Source organism: Nymphalis io, chromosome 25, assembly GCF_905147045.1.
Source record: "Nymphalis io chromosome 25, ilAglIoxx1.1, whole genome shotgun sequence".
Classification (NCBI taxonomy): Eukaryota; Metazoa; Arthropoda; class Insecta; order Lepidoptera; family Nymphalidae; genus Nymphalis; species Nymphalis io.
In genome coordinates, this window is record NC_065912.1 from 4,805,712 (window position 1) to 4,830,124 (window position 24,413).

A 24,413-nucleotide genomic window follows, 5' to 3' on the forward strand; every position below is an offset into this window, starting at 1 on the left:
AGTGGTACATTCACAGGCTGTTACGTTACATAAAAATCAACTTACAAACAATGTGTTCTTTATACTTTACTGTAATCCACAAAGGTTAAAAAAATACAAGAAATGAATCGATCGATCGATGGATGGCGCGAGCTCTTCCAGTCAACCAACGGCGTAACAAAATACTCATAGGATATGAGGTATGTGGTGCATGTTATAATATTAATAAATAAAATAACACAAATCTATAACAAAAACAGACTAATAAATAAATGTCAATAAAATACAAAAATGTGTATGTAGGTAACTAGACCTTTATTGAACCCTGGCCGTTATATTTAAATATTTACAATACTTAATTATTTACTTTTATAGTTCATGTTCATATCTAAACAAATCTACCGTGTCTTGCTTTGCTAACAATTTTATTAATAATATTTTTTTTAATCATCGTGACATTTAATTTTATATTTTAGGAAAAATTTCATACTGAAATATATTTTGAAGCAAGCATTTTTAATAATATTAAATATATATTAATTATATAAAATTATAAAATAATATCAAAATCAATAAATATTTTATATTTTCGCCTCTAATATAAAAATATTTCGGTAAATTGTATTATACTTTGACACAGTTTAAATAAGAAAATTACGTCAAATTTAATCTAAACAATTTGTAATAAATAAACATTTTTTAAGATATTCTTTTTTTATCTTATCTGTTTCGAGTGTCACGTTATGGTGCAAAAGTTAATAATAATAATAAATTATTATTATATTAGATAATTATTATTATATTAATTTTAGCTGTATAATTTATATATTGATATATATATTTTTAAAAGGTATCTTAAAAGAAATAACAGCACTGCAAAAATAATTTATATGTACAAAAAAAATATAAACATTCAAATTAGTTTAAGTAATCATTTCCCTGAGAGTCAAATAGTGACTAAATTAAAAAAAAAAAAAGAATTCGATTTTTAAAATAGCGATAACTGAAGCCGAGCTACAGGTGCGCGCTGAGCGCTGACCTAGCAGCTAGCTGCCGAATGCCGAACCGACAGGCGGCAGTTGGTACGCGAATTCCAAGTTCGATGGACGTCCGTGTCACTCGTATTAAACCATTCGCTATGCAAGCGAAAACACGAAGATTTATAATGAAATGGCCCTTATAAATATATTGTATATATTAGTGAAGTGTTGTGGTGGTTAATAAATTGTGACTTATATTTGGAATTGTTTTTTTGAACTTGAATTTAACTTTGTAGAAAAAAATAAGTTTATAATAAATTTTAAACTTAGTTCAAGTTGTAGGAGATAATTATGTGAATTGGATTTTAAGCAGTTTTTAAGACAACTGGACAAGAAGGTGAATACAAAGTCGACGGTACAGCTTAAAAAATAAATTGTAAGTGTGGCTCTCAATTATTTAATTAATATGGAAAAAGTTTTCATCGTTGTATTTTACTTACAATACTCATTCAATGTATAGGTTATTGTGAACTTTTAATATAATTATTAATATATATTTTAAATATGTAAAAGTAAATTTTAATACATTAATAAAAAATACGTAAAAAAAGATAAATAAAAATCAGTATTAAATATAATTTAATTTATAAATTCGTTCATAAATGATTACTTCCTACACAATATAAATTAGACTTTGGCTCATTATTTGATTGCAATATAAAAAAAAATCTCTTAGGAATACGACACACACTGAATCGACAAAGAAATACGTAAATTACCAGTCCAGTACATATATACTTATCTAATAAAATATACATAAAGTAATTTATACTGTAAATATTGAACGTATGATACGTTGAATAAATGCTAACAAGTTTTGCTTGTGATATAATATATTAAATAAAATATATATATATTTGTAATAGTCATTGTTGTACAGACAACAATTGCTTATTTAGTAACAATTATATTAGATAGTTGCTTCATACCATTTTATAGTGGTTAATTTTTTTGTCTTCCGGGTCAACCAAAACTTATGTTATTAATAACATATTTTAAAAACTCTTGGAATATTGTCTTCAATGTAAAACAGGAAGTGTGATATTTGTATAAAAAAAAAGAATTTATCAAATATTTATCTAAATAACTCATGTTTCATTCATGCAATCATTTTCTTATATTCGAGAACAAGATAAAAAGTCACGAAATATTCATACGAATCGATGATAGCGTCGATATAATAATCTGCGATATTAAAACCTTTTACTCAAGAATTATGTGTTATAGTTTTTAGTATAGTTTTTTTTAATTCGAATACCTGGTGGTAGTAGGGCTTTGTGCAGGCCCGTTTGGGTAGGTACCACCCACTCATCAGATATTCTACAGCTAAGCAGCAATACTTATTATTGTTGCGTTCCGGGGTTAGTAAGCCAGTGTAACTACAGGCACAAGGGACATAATATCTCAGTTCGCAAGGTTGGTGGCGGTGCATTGGCGAGTTAAGGAATGGAGGAATGGTTATTATTTCTCACCTCGCCAATGTATATATATGGGCGGTGGTTATCGTTTTCCATGAGGTGACCCATTTGCCCGTCCCTCTACCTAAAACATAAAAAAGATATAACTAGATGGCTAAGATTTCACATAATTCTGTTTTTCACTTTTTAATTATCGCCCTTGACTATAAGGTGGTAAATATATAACTACACTAAACCAATCTTATCTTATAATCAGAAATAATTCTGTCGATAAATAATTCCGTGGATTCCATATCCAAGGAATGTAAAATTATCAAAACAATGAGAAACGTGTATTGCAGGTCCTGTGACGAGAAATTATTTCAAATTTAGAAGAAAAAATTAGTTTCTGTAATTGAATGACAAAACATAATATGTTTATTTTCATAAAAACATCGAAAAACTATTCGTATTTAATTTATCGATGCTATCAAAACAATTGATTACTTCTTATTTCAAGTGCAAAAATATTTCTTATCTGTACAAAGTCCTGTATATGTGTACGTACTTATTTTGATAATCTTTGATAAGATTTGTAATGTTTTTAATGTCGGAATACATTAATTTCAATTCATTCATACATATGTTATAATGTTATCTCATTCGCCTAAAAAATTATCAACTCAAAATCATTTTAGCTACTGAATACGATTATCTTGAATGCTTATTATATTGTATTATATGTTGTAACCTAATGTTATAAGGTTACATGTTAATATAATTATATTTGCTAGTTGAAGTATTATGAATAGTTCTATTAGGACGTAAACTACATTAGCTTGCAATATTATTCTTGAATAATGACCATGTAAACCATCGTTAGGTAAAAAATATTTAAGAACATTGCGAATGTGACGAAATAAAAAATAAGCGAAAAAATATTTTTTTATTTTAAACGCACACATACAATGTAAAAATTTAGATCTTTATTAAAAAAAGTAAAGAACGTAGTGAAATAACTCACAGAAGCTATAAGACCTCTTTTGTTCTAATTTGTTAATTCTACTACTATTTTATAATTACTAATTTTACTATATTTTTTAATTACTGATTTGTTGATTTCGTTATTTTTTTAATAAATAATATGAAAATGGGCTTAGTTATTTAGTTTAACGACGAAACAATATTACACACTCAATTATGTACTATATTTATACATATTGATGATGAGCAGGAACTATGCAAGGCTATCAGTAAATAATAATAATAAGCTAGGGTACTTTAACAGTACATTTTTTATACAGGTATTAAAAAAGTTTCTATCATATCTGACAATTGTGAAATTATTTTCTAAAAATTAATTCGTTGTTAGCGAAAATAAGTATACTAAAATGTTTCACTACAATGATAAGATCTCTAGAAAAGATTTATTTTCATCCAATGTCGTCAGTTTTAATTAGTCATTGCCAACAAGGTTTCCTTCACCCAACTGTTCTACTACAATTTATATAACCAACGTGGAACAATGACATTTTTTAATACTATTTTCCGCACGCGGCTTCAACCACATGTCCCCCCACATGTTAGGTACCCTATGTTTTTTTTCCTGTGTTTCAATATTATTCCACCACGCTGCTCCAATGCGGATGGATGGATACACATGTAATAGAATTTCACCTACACATGCAGGTTACCTCATAATATTTCCTTCACCACCAATCACTCGAATTATAAACATAGATTAATCTCATGAAAATTCAGAGTTGCTTGACCAGATTTCGACCAGCCCGCAATCCTCGGTTAAGAATTACAATTTCTGGCCACGTCTACCAATATATCAAACTGCAAAAATGTCCCAGGATATTATTAGAAACGATCGTGTGTTATCTAAATGTAACGCTGGTGAAATCACGGAGCATCCTTTTTTTATTGAATAGGAAGCCGGACGAGCATATGGGCCACCTGATGGTAAGTGGTCACCAACGCCCATAGACATTGTCATAGTAAGAAATATCAACCATCGCCCACATAGCCAATGCGCCACCAACCTTGGGAACTGAGATTTTATGTCCCTTGTGCCTGTAATTACACTGGCTCACTCACCCTTTAAACCGGAACACAACAATATCAAGTACTGCTGTTTTGCGGTAGAATATCTGATGAGTGGGTGGTACCTACCCAGACGAGCCTGCACAAAGCCCTATCACCAGTAAATATAGTAGCATCCCTATGTATATGTAGAATAATACGCATCCTATGTAATAGCTATAAATTAAAAAAATGTACATTGTTAATATTCTTAATTCCTTTTAATTTTCTGTCACTCATTTATAATTACAATTACTAACAAAAGTTAATTGTGTTTCAGATGAAATTATAAAATTTATTTTATTATGATATTTACATTTATCTCATTCGTAATAAAGCGTTTCTGTCCGATGTTTATCTTTTGTCTACGTTTATGTACATTAAGTGGTTTGAAGCAGATAATGCGTTCTTAACAATTTTTAAAATTACAGGCAGTTCTTATTTGGCATAAACATCATTTTTTTTTTATTTCTCCGGGAGGACAAATGAATCTTATTCAAAAGTTATTTATTTTTATTTTATACTAGTTTTCGCCCGCAGATTCGACCATGTTTATGGGGCTAATAATAGCCTATGTCCTTCCTCGAGGGCCAAACTTGCTTCACACTAAATTTTATCAAAATCGGTTGAGCGGTTTAGCTGTGAAAGCGTTACAGATAGAGTTACTTTCGTATTTATAATATGAATATAGATATAAAGCTAACGGTTCGGTATGTAGATTACCAAAAAGAACCGGCAAGAAATTATACACACATACAAATTTAAATATCATGTACCGAAGCAGCGCCGTCAGCGCTGTCGCTATACTAGACGATATTATTAATTCTAATTAATTCCAACAGTCTTGTATAATATGGTAAATTGCTAGCAATTTTGGATTTATTTTACTAATTCTCTCGGTCGGGCTTTGTGTCAGGCCATCTGATAGGGCCATATTATGTATTAATGTGTTGTACTTTGATAGGTGAATGCGCTAGAGTAAGAAGTACAAGAGATATCTTCATCAGCGCATTTGTAACAAGTGGTGTATAGTGCAATGGTATTGTCTGTGTCCCTAGTTTACTTTCCCATTTGCTCATTATTCACAAAAAAGATGTATGAGTTATCTCAAACGAATTTAATATTATTTACGGCTACGAATATGATTTTTTTTATGATATTGGTAGACGGACGTGCAAATAGCCTAACGTGTAATTGGCCCGCACCGCTCATATACTTAAGCACTGTAGGAAATATTAACCATTCCTTATATAACCAATGCGCTATCTACCTTGGATACTAAGATGTTATATCTTGTTCGTGTAGTTACACTGACTCACTTACCCTTCATAGATCGCAATAATAAATTATTGCTGTTTAGGTGGTACCTACCCAGACCGGCTTACGTAAAGCCTTATCACCGAGTGCAAAGTTACTGCTTGAATAACTATGGGTATATTTATTTAAGTTTTTTTTATGTTGCTTTTTTTACTATTACTTTTGACCATCTGACTATCGCTGAAAACCCGCGTTGAGGTTTCAACATCAAACTGAACGGTAGACCAATTTATTGCGTCATAATGCTTTGCAACGTTAAATTGTTATTTTATAGATTTTCATTTCTTTTTAAATATTTTACAGCTTATTTATAGGTTTTTATTAATCAGTTGTTTTTTATTGTAAATATTTAGTATATAACGTGATGTTTAACGATTAAATTCATTCATTTCAAGTAAAGTGATTAAGTTGACATAGGTTATAATGAAGCCGAGATGGCCTAGTGGTTAGAACGCGTGAATCTTAACCGATGATCGTGGGTTTAAACCCGGGTAAGCACCGCTGAATTTTCATGTGCTTAATTTGTGATTATAATTCATCTCGTGCTTGACGGTGAAGGAAAACATCGTGAGGAAACCTGTATGTGTCTTATTTCATTGAAATTATGTCACATGTGTATTCTACCAACCCGCATTGGAGCAGCGTGGTGGAATAAGCTCTAAACCTTCTCCTCAAAAAGGGAGAGGAGGCCTTAGCCCAGCAGTGGGACATTAACAGGCTGTTACTGTTAGGTTTTAATGAGAAAGTATTTATGCGAACAAAGTCACGGGCTGTTTCTAACTGTACTTGTATATTGTATTGATTGACTTGGATGATTGTGTTTTGCCTTATGTATATTTCAAAGGTTAAGTATTAAAACAAACGCCGCATAAGTGTAAAGATAATACATGTATTTAAATAAACAATTCATTTAACTAAGTAAAAATACAGCTTGAATAATAGTCGCTAACAATGGAATTTATTTAAAATTCACTTTTTTTATGTTGAAGTGACGTAAATATTCTTATCTTGTATTAAGCTAGAAACATATCAGTATGGCGTAATTATCTTGGATGTAAATGTTAAATTTGATTGTAAAAACGATGTAAATTAAAGAATTTGAGTATAGTATATAGTGATATATACTATACTTAAATATATGAAGTATATATATGAAGTATATGAGTTTTTTTATCTTTTTTTATTAAGGGTTTTTTATACGTACGCCATCTTTCGCTATCATACATATCAAATTTTGTCTTATATGTTTTGTTACGGTGTATATTGACGAACAGACAACATACTGCCTTCACGAATTTCTGCTAGCCTAAAGGTTGACTGGTAGAGGATGCCTTAGGCATTAAGTGTGCCTTTTGTCTACTACACAATGTATGGTGGTCCAAAAAGTATTTAAATAAATACTGCATACCGCTTGCTACTGTAAAAAAGGGATCTGATAAAGCATTTTGCATAACTCTGACATTTAATCAACAGCTACTAAGTTACTTGCTGGTTATCCTGGGTAGAATTTACATTCCGAACCGGTGGTAGCTTAACATTTAATGATTTAAAATTAAAATATATATAAAAAATGATTTTTGATTTCTTGTTAGGTGGAGATAGAATAAGATTAGAATCCCTTAAGATGAAAAAGCTGTTAGGTTGTTATCAGTTTTATAGTGACATCTAACCTCTATATCAGATTAATACATATTTTATATTGATGTCGAGATCGTTCCCGCTAGGTACTTTAATTTTTTGGACTTTCGATGTGATATCGTGGCTTTACCATAACAATCTGTTAAAAAAAAGAAAGATTATTTTGAAAACTATCATTAAGATCTTGCATTAGTTTCAACGACAAATTAATCTTATATTAGATAATTTTGTAAATAAATGTGTTTTTTAAAAATTGAAGCGGTATAGTTTTTTTATTGTGTGCGTAAATTGAATCGCGATTTCTTATTTTTTTTTTTATATAATAGTAAGGCGGACGAGCGTATGGGCCACCTGATGGTAAGTGGTCACCAACGCTCTTAGACATTGGCATTGTAAGAAATGTCAACCATCGCTTACATATCCAATGCGCCATCAACCTTGGGAACTAAGATTTTATGTCCCTTGTGCCTGTAATTACACTGGCTCACTCACCCTTCAAACCGGAACACAACAATATCAAGTATTGCTGTTTTGCGGTAGAATATCTGATGAGTGGGTGGTACCTACCCAGACGAGCTTGCACAAAGCCCTACCACCAGTAAATTACTTAATTAATTAATTAATTTCATTACTGGTAGATGTGAATCGACCTTAAGACATTGTTTCGTACGGGTATATTGATTCGTATGACCTTTTACGTACATAGAATCACTATTGTATAAAATGACGCAGCCGGAATGAATGGTTTTTGAATCGGTTTCCACGATAAACGAGGTTTAAGGAAATCGATAACTATATCGATTACCTTACGCCATAATAAATGGGTGATAGTATTCAAAAGCTCACTTTGCGGTTGGGCTACGTGCAAACCTGTCTGGGCGAAACAGTATGTTCTAGATATAATTATAATAAAAACGATACATTTCCTTTTTTTATAATATATTTTATACAATATTTATTCGATTGAATTGACACTGGATGCAGCTTCTATCGAGAATTTTTTTTTTGATGACACGCATAACTTAATAATGTAGTACAATATTTTGTTTTAATTTGGATTCACTTACACTAAATCAAATAAAACATTAGCAGTTTTGCTTTATACCCCCGCTCTTAAAAACAAGTTTTCGGTCGTGGCTTCGCACGCTTGCGATTTGGGTACATGTGTTTGGTAGCCTATGTGTTAAGTCTAATAATGACCATGTAAAACATCGACCATGTAATAATCTGACTTGATTATAAGATCTATCTATTCCAAAATTACATCTAAAGCCATCCAGCTGTTTTTGTTTGACAAACATACAAACACTCACTTATGGTTAGATTATGAATGTATCATTGTCTCCTGATAGGTACAACGCTGGTGTCTTCAAATCCAGAGTAAACAGGTTTCTTATAGGCAAGCGTGCTACATTCTAGGACGTGTCAATACTTAACATCAGGCAAGTCAACGGTCAAATGCTAGCCTATTAAGTGTAAAAAAAATCATTTGATGATGAATAAATATATACTTTATTTAATATATATCTACTGCTTTTATTATATTAAATATAAACATTCCGTTCAAACTAAATGTAGCGAAAAATTCAACATCTGATAATAAAGTCAATATGATCTTCGCCGTATTAGATAACTCGACCATCAGAAATAATACTCGGGAGATTACAACGAAACTAATAGCTACAATGAAATAAACCGATCGAAGCGCTTAGCTGTTAGGTAATATAAGGATACCATTTTTCTTCTACAATTAGGTGTTCTTGTCTGATATATACCACAGTCGTTATTCTCGACAGACTAGCGAACACAGAAGATATTGTAGTGCAATCTTGTACAAACAGGTGCACTCTTTAATTTCCTACAAACAAATTGTGTTGGGACGGCATTCCGACGCCGGAGAGAGACCAAATAAAGGATCAGGCTTTACATGCTTGAATAGGGAATTGTAAAAACGTCAACTTTTATGTTGTAATATCATGCTATATCTACAGTTTTTTTATTTACAGTAAGCGGTCTGGCAAATGGGCCATCATATAAATATTGGTGCTCCAAGAAATATTAACCATTCCTTACTCCGTCTGTAATTTCGCTGGCTCACTCACCGTTCAGAGACTACAATTACAATTACTAAGTAATTTTGTTTAGCGGTTGAATAATTGGTAATTCGTACATTGGTACCAAACGGACTTGCAAATGTCAATACCATAACACGATTTTCTTAAAAGAAAATCATTTGTGTTTTATTTCAAGAAAAATCCTATTTTCCACGTATTAGGTAAAATAATTTGCAATAAATTAGAAAGAAATTATCAGATTTTCCGTTTAAATATCGTAAGCCAAAATGCAATGTTATCCAGAGTAATGCAGTATAAACTGGAAACGAACTGTATATTACGATTTAATTTTATTGCGTGGAATATTTTAAATTAGTTATAAAGATTATCTAAAATTATTATTGTACAGTAAAAGTAGGAAAATATTTGTGTTAAAATATGGATTTAAAAAAAAAAACTGACAGTTACCACGTTACAAAAACGTTACCAAACTGACAGTTACACGACTGACGTGTGGATGCATGCACACGTCAGTCGTTTCGGGTAACTGTCAGTCAAAAAATAAATAATGATTTTGGTTTAATTAATCATAAATATCTCAATGTTGAGCAAAAGTTGTTTTCAAAGAAGTTAAAGATTTAGAGCTTATTTGGCCATGATAGTCAACTGTAATAACTTAAACTATGCCTTAGTCCAGCAGCAAGCAGTGGTGGATTTTGCATCCCATTCGTGCAATTTTCCTCACCTACAGGAGATACACACCTCCTCACTTCTCAATAGCCGAACATGTGATGAATCAAACGCAAATTATCCACCTGAAAAGTAGTGCCTGCTCTTTGGTACTTGGATTCTAAACCACGATCTTTAGTTAAAATCCACGTGTTCTAATCATTGCACAATATTTTTATGAGTTGATACTTGACATTTACTTTAATGATTAAATAATAGTAATAAACAAACATTATTGTTTGTTCATACTGGTTTACATTTGTTTTTAGATATAAGTCGCTTATTTTTTCGTACTTGCAAATTTTGTGCACACGAATTTAAAGGAAATACCTATACGTCACTGTCATATTATTATTGAAATAGATATCATAGATTTTAGAGATATATCTTGACACGATATGTTGATAAGTTCGTAAATGATATAGATTAAAAAATGACATATGTATTTTTATATGAACATATTAACTTCCAAGTAAACCTTAGAAGTATTTTATTTTATTTTTGATGAAATATTATTGATTGTGCTATTTCGTGATTAGAATATTAACTTTATATGATTTGATAATTTATTAAATAAAATTATATATTTAATAGTATTTTAAACAAACTATTTTTTATTTCAATGAATATAGCTTAGTATGGATTTCGGTATTGACATTGTTAAGGTGATTATCCAGACTATTAATATTTTAAAGTACTTGTTATTTCTTATTACGTGATAGTTCATGCTAAATAATGAGGAGACTATCTTGATTAAAATAAGATACATTTTCATAATATCCGGCAAAATCTCAAGTAAAAAATAACATCAGCGACAAGTTAGCAACAAACAGATAGTGAATCTTTTATTATTAATTATATTTCAATTTATTTTATTTTATGTTTATGAGCCGAGATGGCCAAGTTGGTCTAGATGGTTAGAACGCGGGAATCTAAACCGATGATCGTGGGTTCAAACCCGGGCAAGTAAGTACCACTGAATATTCATTTGCTTAATTTGTGTTTATAATTTATCTCATGCTTGACGATGAAATAAAACATCGTGAGGAAACCTGTATGTGTCTAATTTCGCTGAAATTCTGCCACATGTGTATTCTACCAACCCGCATTGGAGCAGTGTGGTCGAATACGCTCCAAAACATTCTCTTCAAAGGAGAGGAGGCCTCAGCACAGCAGTGGGACATTTACAGGCTTTTTTTATTCCTTTTTCTATAATTATTTAAAAATAACTCATTACTTACTCCATGATAGTCAACATTGAGAAGATTGTGGTTTCAAATCCCGGGGGTACCATTGAGATTAAATTGCTTAAGTTGTGTTTATCTTCTTCTATACTTATAAAATCGTTTGTCCTGCCTCTTAATGTAGAGACAAAACTACTGAGTGTATTAAGATAAAATTTCGAACGTAGGTTTATTTTGTAACGTAAGCATACGCTAAAAAAATATTTTAAGTGGAGAAATGTGAGGTGTAAATTTGTATTAAAATTACCTGCACGAAGTCGAGACGTGTTTCTCGTAATTCATATACATACACAATACAAATGTATATGAGCGTTGGTGATTACTTACCATCAGGTGGCCCATTTGCTAGTATGCTACCTATGCTATGTAAAAAAAATATTACTTATGAGTACTTACCTTTATTTCTTCGTCATTTAAGTACTACGTCATAAAAGATTTACGTCATAATCATTTAAAAGAAAGTAAGAAATGTTAGATTTAGAGTCAGGAAACAAAACGTCATCGCCCCTTTTATTATTTATTATTACTAATGTAATGATTGATTATGTATTCATGAAATTGATCAAGACAAGTTTTACGTCTTCAATATTCAAATAATAACTGACATTTTGAAGGACGTTTTGACGTGCTATTTAAAATTAAATAGGTTCTCTTGATATTGAACAATAAATTTATGGTTTTGAGTTTAAGGTCAAATTTAATGAAATCTATCGGCAAGCTATTTGTGCTTTTGTAGGATAAAAAAGTATGTATTATTTTTAAAAGAATACATATTTTAATTGGACTGTAACCTTGTCTAATTTTGTAGGCCTGCGTCTTTGGGTGTTATTTTGCTTTTTACGTCCATTTTAACCCGAAATGTTGAGTACCAGTTGTCTTGAAGTAGTGTTATTGGACTTTTATGATGAGTTTTCTATGAATTGGTTAGTTATTAATATATAGTTATATAACTAATCGCTTTTTCAAATTATTTTTGCTGCTATCAAAAACAGTCATATATTATTTGAGGTTAGTTATAAATTTGTTGCTAATTGTATGCATTCATAAAAAGACTAGAATACTCGTACTAACATTATTTTTTAATTCAAAATAATAAATCTATCAATCAGATATTTTCATCATCAAGGTTCTTTATAATTTGTTATCATTATAATATTGAGTCTCTGTTTGTAATTTAGTCTTTATTTTTCGTTTCTTTAATACTTATAAATCGTTTACTTGTATGTTTTGATAAATAGTACGTAATTTGCTCTTAAGGTTCCTAATATAAAAAAAAACAAGTAACAGTTATAACTAATAGACTAACAAATGAACAATATCTCTTAGATTCAATACAACTAACGAATATGATTTCAATCTGTGATGCTCTCAGGAAATATAATCACGCGGGCTCTTAAAAAAAACTCAATCAAAAATTTAAACATTCAAGAGCCCAGATAACAAGTATGTGAAATCTCCTTATTAGACACTAGTTTTGATAAAGTACACAATTAAATAGAAATTCAGCACGAATTGATTTCTACATATTATTACAAAAAATATAACGGTAAGGAACTCACAGTTTAGTTGTAACCGTACTTATTATTGTTACGTACTAACCGTACGGTGTTTTAATATGAAGGCTAAGGTTAAGCTAAGGCTACACTCACAAGTATGCATACTAAGACCACTTCATGAATTCTTAAGATGTTATATTGTGAGATCTAACGAGAACTCGTTGACCACGATTTATGAAAAGAATTTTAATATTTTCCTCTTAAAAAAAAACAAAATACTGACATGTCCATAGGAAATAATAATATTCGATGCGAGTATATTCTTTAAAAAAATTGTTTTACAGTAACTAAATCAAAATAATTATTGTTATTGAGGAGTTATTTCGGTTATTATTACGTAATTTATCGAGAATTTAATGAAGAAAGTCGAGGGTGCTATGGAGGGTTACCGAGAACTGCCGGGCATTCCTCAATAAATAGCGGAACGCAGAAGTGAAACTGGAATAATTTTGATCAACGATGCTCATGATTTATTGATAATAATAATTGTTTTTTTTATTGATACAGAAAAAATAGCAAAAGAACAAACCATGAACGATTTATTTGACTGGGGCTTACGTACTTCATGCGTACAGGAAATATTGTTTACTACTATTTACTATTTCTATAAGAGTGTTAGGAAATGATAAATAGACAAATAGTAAATATGACAATTCATATTTGATTTGCCCATTCAAGTTTACTGTATTTTGTTTGTCCAATATCTAACTCACATTTTTAAAGAATTAATAACATTCGTATATGTATTCCATCCGTTCGTATCGTATTACGTTACTCCTCTAATAAAGTTCAAAGTTTGTGTTAGGACTGCGACTTTTACATCACTAGGCGGTAAATCATTGCGCTATTGACGTTTTAACTGAATTAACGATGAATTGTGAGTTCAAGTAACATTTTTTTGGATGTTGATTTAAAAAATTGGTGTTTGAACTTTGAAGATGATTTATTACATCATCACATTAGAATGTGTGTACAGAAATAAAGGTTAAAGACTTAGTTGAATCAAGTAATAGATAATTTTCCTAATGAGGAAAGGTGTGGAAATTTCGGTTTCCAAAACATTTGCAGTTCATTCCATTACGATGCTCTAATTCGGGTTACTAGACACATGTGGTAGAATTGCAAACGTGAATGTGTTACTTTGTCTTACTTACCACCGAATATGAATGGATGATTTAATTATATATAAACAAATCAAAATTAAACATAACTACTGTACAGATTATCACCACGTTGAATGATTGGAAGATTGCTAGCAAAATTTTCACAATGAATTGCCATTCCGATACTCTTCATAAATGAACCTGCTGCCGGTCACCAATAGATTTAATAATGTAATAATGCTTACTAATATTATAAACGCGAACGTGAGTTTGTTTGTTTGATTCACTTTCACGTCCTAAATATTCAAGCGACCATCACGAAATTTTGCATACGTATTGTCTTGAGTACAGAAAAAGATATCGCATACGTAACACATTCTGCATAAGCCGCCGAAATCGCGGCGAAAACTAATGTTTTATAAAACTCTTTGCACTGTAAGTTCTGAGTGTTTAAACTGCAAACGGTACAAATGTATAGTTTGGATTTAATATTTTATAACAATATATGTATGAATTATACCCGAGTGCAAAACCTCAAACATTATACTTGAAACAGAAACCCTTGTCGTGGGCATTCAAGATATGACAACTTCACCGCATTGTCTAGTTTATCAGTTATGTCTCGCTTTAATATGGTCTTCGGTTCATTATTAATTAAGAATAAACTCTATGTTATTTAGTTAAATGTGTTGTTTAATGTTTTGAATTACTTACTTTGTGCATCAAATATTCTTCCACCAACAAGCGGTATTTTTGTGTTCCGGTTTGAAGAGCGAGTGAGCCTATTTAACTACAGGCACTAGGAACATAACATACTCCACAAACAAGGAAACACGTGGCACATTTTCTACAGCAATATGCAGGTTTCCTCACGATGGTTTCCTTCAACGTTGAGCACGAGATGAATTATAAACACAATCTACATTTTATTTGAGCTGCATTTATATATTTTGTCGCTTTACATGAGACCTTCGTTATTATATTAAAATGTTTTTATCACATGAAAATTCACTGGTATTCGCCCGGATTTCAATTTAGAACAATTGGTTAAGATTCTCGTCTTCTAACCACATCTTTAGTAGTGACAATGATGAAAAATAGTTAGTAGTAGGTATATTGGCAATGACGTGTATCTCTCTGATTTCCAATCATATAATTTTAAAGAAGCTTTCGCATCAGATCATCATATTTAGTATTTGTAAAGAAAACTTTAACGACCTCAAGTCGCGCACCTGGCTCAACTTGATACTTGTAGCTATTACTAGTGTAGAACAAAGGATCTTATATTATTTATTTTGTATTTTGAGCAACGAGATTGGAAAACATTGCTTTATGCTCACAAAATAACATTATATCAAAAGGAAAATATTTCAGTGGAAATCTAAATCAGTGACTTAAATATTTTTAATATGTTTTTGTTTTATCTTTATATAATTGAAACTGTTATATTTTATTTACATAAAAATAATTCTTTATCTCAACCTTTGGTAATAATTCCGAATTCTTCAAATATTTTTAACGTATTTAGGCTGTCGTGGCCATATGTGGTATCTTATTTATTTTGTGTGTGGAATCTTATTTTTTTTAAAATTTTACTATCCGGTATCTTATTGTCTTTTTACTATAGTATCATTTTTTTCCGTGTATTTTAAAGGCAAAGAGACTCGCTCCTTAGTCTGCATCAATACTTGTCTAAGCCTGTGGGTCGTCCCCAAACAATAAATAATCTATTAAAACTCTGGAAAAACTTGACAAGCAAGTCGTTTCAAGGAGATTATTATTATACAACAACGTGAATGCGTCTGTTCAATTTTGTCGGTTTTACTTTACATTTTTGTATTTCTTGCTATACCTAATATATCACAATTCAACTTTATAACTAGATCGATATTATGATATCTTTGGCTTCAGCATTCTTCGTTTGAGTAATTTATACAAATAACATACTTAAAAATATTTAAATTTGTGTTAATTTTAATTGCCATACGTGCCTTTTACTCCACTTATGAGAAAAAAATTATACCTTAAGCGAGTACATTCAATGCAATGTAATCAATATCTGTTAAAAGACTCGAGCTTATTATGTACTCGATATACGAGTAACTATAGTAAGTTTTATATTGTGACAGCCTGTAAATGTCCCACCGCTGGGCTAAGAATTCTCTTTTTAAGAAAAGGGTTGAAGCTTATTCCACCACACTGCTCATATTCAGGTTGGTCAGTCCACGTGATCATCATCGGCAACATGATGGTTTCCCCACAATGTTTTCCTTTACCACCGAGCACTTAATTAAATATAAACACAAATAAATAACATCAAAATTCTATGGTGATTGCCCGGGTTTGAACTCGGGACCATAGATTAAAAATCTCGTATTTAACCACTTTCATCTCTCGGCTCTAGCTTCATATTGACTTTCAAATCCTCTTCAGCACAAGTTTAACACTTAATTAGAGATAACGATACATTTAGGCACATAAAAAACAAACGTCCAACGCATTCATACATTTTTTTTTTTTTATAAAATAGGAAGACGGACGAGCATATGGGCCACCTGATGGTAAGTGGTCACCAAACGCCTTTAGACATTGGCATTGTAAGAAATGTCAACCATCGCTTACATAGCCAATGCGCCACCAACCTTGGGAACTAAGATTTTATGTCCCTTGTGCCTGTAATTACTCTGGCTCACTCAACCTTCAAACCGGAACACAACAATAATAAGTACTGCTGTTTTGCGGTAGAATATCTGATGAGTGGGTGGTACCTACCCAGACGAGCTTGCACAAAGCTCTACCACCAGTAAAACATACATATAAAATATAAATTCAAAACTGTCATAGTATTACTTTTAACAAACTCCACACGTCCCCGAATACATTGAATCATTAATATAATAGATTTTTGTTTCTAAGCTTATTTATAATTCACTTAACGTTCAAAATCTTAAAAAGGATCATTTCAATTGAAAATTCAAATTCCCTTGATTGGTTAATTCGTAAAGAACTAAACATCAACTCCAGTAGTACAGTAACAGTAACAGCCTGTTAATGTCCCACTGCTGGGCTAAGGCCTCCTCTCCCTTTTGAGGAGAAGGTTTGGAGCTTATTCCACCACGCTGCTCCAATGCGGGTTGGTAGAATACACATGTGGCAGAATTTCAATGAAATTAGACACATGCAGGTTTCCTCACGATGTTTTCCTTCACCGTTAAGCACGAGATGATTTATAAACACAAATTAAGCACATGATAATTAAGTGGTGCTTGCCCGGGTTTGAACCCACGATTATCGGTAAAGATTCACGCGTTCTAACCACTAGGCCATCTCGACTTTCATCAACTCCATTATAATATTTAAGGAGAGGCCCAGCTGTGGGTCCTTTACAATATGTTACTTTAATTTAAAAATGGAATAGATATAATAAATACATATGCAGATCAAACGTATGCAAATTTCTATCGAGAAATTCCTGAATATTTTATTTTAATTTTTCTTACACTTTTTTGCAGAATTGAGAAATATACGAATCATTTTGAATTTATTTTACATATTTAAAACGTTTTTACATAGTTATGATATATATCTTTGATAGATTTATGTAAAATTTTGATTTTTTAAAGACGTAGAGAGAAATATTTAATAATTGACGCAATGTATTTAATTTTCATAAATTAATATAAAAGCACTGTTTAAATAAAAAACGATTTCTTTACATGAAAGACACTTTGTTTAGTACGAAAGATTAAGCAGATTAAGGCGCGTCCGCGTTATTGAGTTTCACTTACGTACATAGATGTATGACATCATTATAATGATGAAACAAACAACAAAAAATGGTCTTGTGGTGATTTCGTCTTCCCATACCAAAACTTTCCATTCGACGCCCTTATATGTTTTGAAAGCGTTTTTTTTTTTTATACGTAAGTATTTTTGATGTGAAACATGAAATATCTATTGGCACGGCTGGTTAGCCTGGCTCGTATGCTGTAATGGCAAACGGCATGACGCTACATTGCATTTATGATTTTGTTACTTTATTCATAAATAGTTGTTAATATTGATTCGAATAAGTGAGACTTATATATTGCTACCTATGATTTTACGGTATAAAATTTAATCAAGATTCGATATATCATTCGTTCTCAATATAAAGGTGGCAAACCATTCACGTACATATCGTAAATACATTTGATTTTACGCTAAAAACACTCCAAGGAATTAAAAACACTCCAAAACGCGAAAAATTGTCAAAATTCATACGTTCAAAAATCGAATAAAGAATAAAAAATGATACAACAATTTAAGTAAAGGTAGATCATTGAGAACTATAAGAACTTATAAAAAACACAATACGCAGTTAAATATAAACTATAATACTGAATTCGTTTTTGCTGATGTGTTTGGAACTGATATTAATATCAATTTTGTTACTATCCCTCGTTTTTATGGTAAGTGCTTGGGATCTTCGAGACGATGTTGGAACATTGCCAGCGTGCGATTTATCGTTTCAATGCCGCCATTCGGTATAATCTACCCTAACATTTGGACTTTACCAATTGATGGTGTACTCTAGATATCTGATAAAAAGTTTTGTTATCGAAAGAAGAAAAACTAAGATATTTTAAAATTGCAAATTAATACAGTTTTGCTAACGGTACCTATGTTGGTATTAAATTAAAAATCCAAGTATATTTTATCAAAGTAAGATTTTGAAAGTCCTTTCATTAAATTTAGTCCCGTTTGATAATGTATATTCTACCAAGAACATGCAAGAAGCTGAGTAGTTACTCTTTTGCATGAAATTAGTTACATAGGTTAATTACACGCTATCAAAATGTTAATCAACGAATAAATGTTTTCTTATTTTTAATCTGTATAACTTTTTATTCTATGTTTTTTGAACATTTAGTTTTGAATTTATTATTAAAATTGTTAAAAATATTTCGTTAAAAAACTTATTAAGTAGTAATTTATTGTCGGTTGTTTGCAAGATTCGTGAGCACAGCACTAAAGCACATATGTGAAAAATAATTTTATTTTGATTGTAATAAATATAGTATATTGTGTGTAATCCATCATTTGCAATACAAATGATGGGTTACAGAAAGTTCATTAAAGTGCGAGTTCAGGAAATTCTAAGATTTACGTGTGACTTTTGTGGTAAGCCATTGGATATGTTTCTAACTCGTTAGTAATATGATATTGAAGAACGTTTTTCGAATTTTTGTCATTGATTTTTTAAGAATCTATTCTAAATAATATAAATAAATAAATAATCCAATTTTTTCTTCGCCCACTCATTTTCTAATAATTCTTTATTCAAATAGGCTTCTAAGGCTTTTGTATTATTTCGTGCGTTCATTGTTCGTGTATTGAATGAATGAATGAGAAGAACTGGCAAGAAACTAAGTATCTGCTCTTTTCCATTCTTTAAACAGAGTCAATTAAATATAATTACATTTATGCTATTATATATATTGCTATATTTTACTGGTGGTAGGGCTTTGTGCAAGCTCGTCTGGGTAGGTACCACCCACTCATCAGATATTCTACCGCAAAACAGCAATACTTGATATTGTTGTGTTCCGGTTTGAAGGGTGAGTGAGCCAGTGTAATTACAGGCACAAGGGACATAAAATCTTAGTTCCCAAGGTTGGTGGCGCATTGGATATGTAAGCGATGGTTGACATTTCTTACAATGCCAATGTCTAAGAGCGTTGGTGACCACTTACCATCAGGTGGCCCATATGCTCGTCCGCCTTCCTTTTCTATAACAAAAAAAAAATGCTTGTCCTGCTCGGAAATCAATAAACTAACTCCACGATTTGTTTCATCTATGTATTCATATGTTGAGTAATATGCCTTATTCCTCAAAGATTTTTTGACGCGCGATTTAAATTTGTTAAGAGACAATTCTTCTATCATTGGATATAAATGTACTTAATAATACAGGTTGGTTATTATATTTAAAGTGAAAGAATAAAGTTTTTCAACAGAAACACTATTGTCAGGATACCAGCTTTGTTTTCGCGTAAAGAGACGGAAGAGTAGAGCTAGCTAGTATGCGTACAACTATTAGATTATTAGCTATTCCGTAAGACAAACTTGAAACTTACAGCAGCACACTGTCGTGAAATATAAGAGTGAGATATGTGACATCGACTATAATGATTTTATCGGTCTTACATATAAATTTGCGTAGCAACTGTTTATATAAATATTGATTTATCTTTTTCTCTCTTTATTGATTTGACATTCGAAAGAAAAAGACACAGCATTGCTTAACTTACACGAATACACATTCAAATCAACGGACACACGAATCAAGATAGCGTATCACCGTATTTTCAATTGTTCACGAATGAGATACTAAGTGAATTACACAATTGCACTGATATATAGAAATTATTTAAAATAATGACGTGTACATATATATTTAATTATTTCTCTTGTTATATGGAATTATTGTGATGACTATTGTCATTCTGTTAGCGTTTAAACGTGAGCTCGCTCTTCTTGGATATATATATACAGAGTATGTAACGTGTATATATGGTTATATTATATGTTAGCCACTTAACTTTTGTGAATAGTTTTTATCAGTTACTGGAGATCACAACAGGTACTAGAATAGTTCTGACAATATGAATTAAAAAAATGAATAAAACTCAAATTAACTAAAGTAAACGATGCATCATATTCAAAATTGGGTATTATTTAATAATAATGAAGAAAAATAATAATAACCGATTAATGTTTGCTATGCGCAACAATTGACATTATTTCATTGTGAAAAAGCAATAACATTTCTTTTTGAAGGCATTAAAAGTGTTGAAACCCATGTCTAGAGTAGTTATTTCGTTATATAAAGTCCTGACATTTGAGAAACGATATGTTACTAGTTTTTTTTATTATATTAGGTAGACAGACTGGCAAGTATGCCTGATGGTAAGTGCACCACCAACCTTGGGAACTAAGATGTTATGTCCCTTGTAGCAATAGTAACACTGACTCACTCATCCTTTTACGGAGTACAACAATATTAAATATTGATGTTTGGTGGTAGAATAAATTATGAGTGGTCACCGTGTAATAGTTATACTTTTTAGTAGGTACATTTTAAAGTAAAGATTGGTTTAAAAATATTGTTTATGTATGTTGATAAAGGAAATAATGATTACTTTACGAAATACAATATAATTGTGAACTCGATGTATATTTTATCTTACTCATAATCGATCTCGAAGGTCAAGGTTATGTATAAATACACATATCAGAAGTTGAGTGTTTTTTTTAGCATTTTTAGTTTACATTTATTACAATATATAAATATGACCTATAATTATGGTAATTGTGACCTTAATTTGAATAATATAGAAATAATTATGTACTTAAGTTGAATTTTGTGTATTCATATTATAATCATTTAAAAAAGAATATATAAATATTTTATCTAAACACGATTGCTTATAAAACATCAGCTAATTTTGCATCTGTATATGAAAATTTCTTCGTTTAACAGATTTAAAAGATCACTAATCAAACGGGTACCAGTTATACTCTTGACCTCGTTGTAGCGGCTAGCTAATATAGTCGCAGTACCTAGTGTCTAGTCCCGAATCGTACCATTTTCTACCTACCTGTTGGGTAGACTCTACATATGGGTAAGAATCTATTATTCTAAGTATGAGCCGAGATGGCTCAGTGGCTAGAGCGCGTAAATGTTAACCGAAGTAGGAGTTCAAAACCGGGCGGCACCACTCAAATTTTCAAGCGCTTCATTTGTGTTTATAATGTGTGACGTGTGTATCTCTTACTTTAATTTATTGGTAGTTTTAGTGTTATTGAACGCAAAACGAATACAAACTTAACTGAATCGCTGGGTAGGTTTTTTATAGTGTACGGCTTGTCCTTGAAATACCATTCAAGTTTTTTTAACGTCAGTTGGTATATTATTAAATAATAATTATTCGGGAATAACGATCTATTTAGTAATGAGTTCCTAATTTCTGTCATTTAATTCGAAATCAAAAAGCCGTTGTTATATCAGTGCTTACGAATGGTTGAATTATTCAAATTACATACCGAATTAAAATAAATCTTACTTGATTGTGTCTACAGTATTCACGTTATATTCGAATAATAGTCTACTTGATACTTTATCCCCAATGCTATATTAGTTTGTAATTAATAAAGAGCGGTCAATGAACTTCGATACAAATAAATGCATAGATTATAACTTTGCGTTGTTTTCGTAATCCCGTAATTAATGTTGATTATTATTTATTGAAGTGAAAGTTTTTAAGTAAAATACTTTAGTCCTGCCATAGTAAACAAGTGTAAGTGGCAGTTAATACAATAATTACTGGAATCTATTTAAAAAAATAAATACCTAACGTGCTTGGAAATACAATTTTAATTTAAACGCTTAAAATATTATTCGTGTAACTGTAATTGTAACTGAGCTAGTGTCTATTAAATTAAAAAATATAAACAAGCTAAATCCATGCAATATAAAATATGATAAGAAGTGCTTTATTTCGTTTCGTTAAGAAGTATTTAATCAGTACAATGTGTTTGTTGATGATAACTGTATTAAAATGTCGAGTACTGAATATGCGACTTCTATTATTTTCACAATTATTTTACTATCTGATAACATTTGTTTTCTGTGATAAAAGTATTTAAAACATCGATACATGTTGTTAATAGTATAAAAAATTACGAGTACATTTAAATGTATCTAGCGACAGCGATTCTTTGTTTCATGTATAATTTCTTTAACGAAAGTCCAGCTCTTGTTGTGAGTAAAGCAATTACAGTACGGCCTGTTAATGTCCCACTGCTGGACTGAGGCCTCCTCTCCCTGTTGAGCAGAAGGTCACGACGGTCACTACGATTGTTGAAAATTAAAAAGATAATTTATCCATACAGATTAGATGAACAGAATACATTATAAAATAATTGAATCCTCAACTCAGCTCAACTGTAGAAGCAGTACTATTCTGAAAGAATATTCTTCGTATTTAACTCATGAAATATTAAAAACCGACATAGAGTGAAACGCTATTTATATGCGGATCTTTTAAATGTTATATGGCCTCACTTAAAAACCTTATTTATTTATTAATCCTTTATTGCACACACTTTACAAACATTTAGTAACATATAATAGCAAGTAGAACATTTGCAAAGGCGGCCTTATCACTTATAGTGATCTCTTCCAGGCAACATCTGTAAAGAGAAATGTTTATGTGTTTCCTTACTTCACGGCCGTTTAGTTAAACACTGATTTCCATTTTTATCATTCCAATTTTTGTCATTATTGATTTTACATTCGAAAAAAGAAGACAGCATTGTTGAACTTATTAACCACTAAACAACGTTTAACCTACTCATCAGATATAACCGCAAAACAGCAGTACTTAGTATTGTTGTGTTCCGGTTTGAAGGGTGAGTAAGCCAATGTAATTACAGGCACAAGGGACCCAAATTAGTTCCCAAATTGGTGGCGCATTGGCAATGTAAGCGATGGTTAACATTTCTTATAGTGCCAAATGGGCGTTGGTGACCACTTACCATCAGGTGGCCCATATGCTAGTCCGCCTACCTATACTATATAAAATACACGCATATAAATAGCGTATCACCGTAAGTCGGTTTTTAATATTTCACAAGTTAGATTTTTTAACTAATCAGCCACCAAGCGACGTTTATAAATAAGGTCGATATTGTCGCATATCACTTTCTGACATTTTACGATCTCGGTCTTACAAATAGCTCCACAGTTTCAGAGACAAACGATCCATTAGTGCGTATTGGGCTCATTCAACTTATTTCGCTTGGAAAATATCCGAATCGACAATTATCTCTCCGACTACGAACATTTTAAAAGCTATATCTGAAAAATATATATAAACATACTATGTATCATATACCTGAGCTGAAATAATAAACTATCGTATTATTTCGTATATAGCGAATTCATTTTTCAAAGAATTCGTATAACGAAGCGAAACTTAAGTCTTTGTAATATTTTGTACGATACACAAAACAATTACATAAAAATCAAAATTTATTTTTAGTCTGTGCTATTATTATTATTATTATTTCGCTAGTTCTCGTTATCTCTGAACGCAATGTAGACTACTATGTTAAGATGATAGCTGGGCGCGTTATGAAGCAAGTCGCTGAAATAATAAACTATCGTATTATTTCGTATATAGCGAATTAATTTTTCAAAGAATTCGTATAACGAAGCGAAA

The 24,413-nt window shown here is 31.0% G+C and overlaps 1 protein-coding gene across 1 annotated transcript in view; it reads left to right on the forward strand.

Moving 5' to 3' along the window:
- The first annotated feature begins 1,070 nt into the window (after window positions 1–1,070).
- LOC126778140 (5-hydroxytryptamine receptor 1-like) overlaps window positions 1,071–24,413 on the forward strand; it is a 140,798-nt gene continuing 117,455 nt past the window's right edge. The window contains exon 1 of the mRNA XM_050501555.1: window positions 1,071–1,395. The gene's annotated coding sequence lies outside the window, so the exon portion shown is untranslated. The remainder of the gene's footprint in view (window positions 1,396–24,413) is intronic.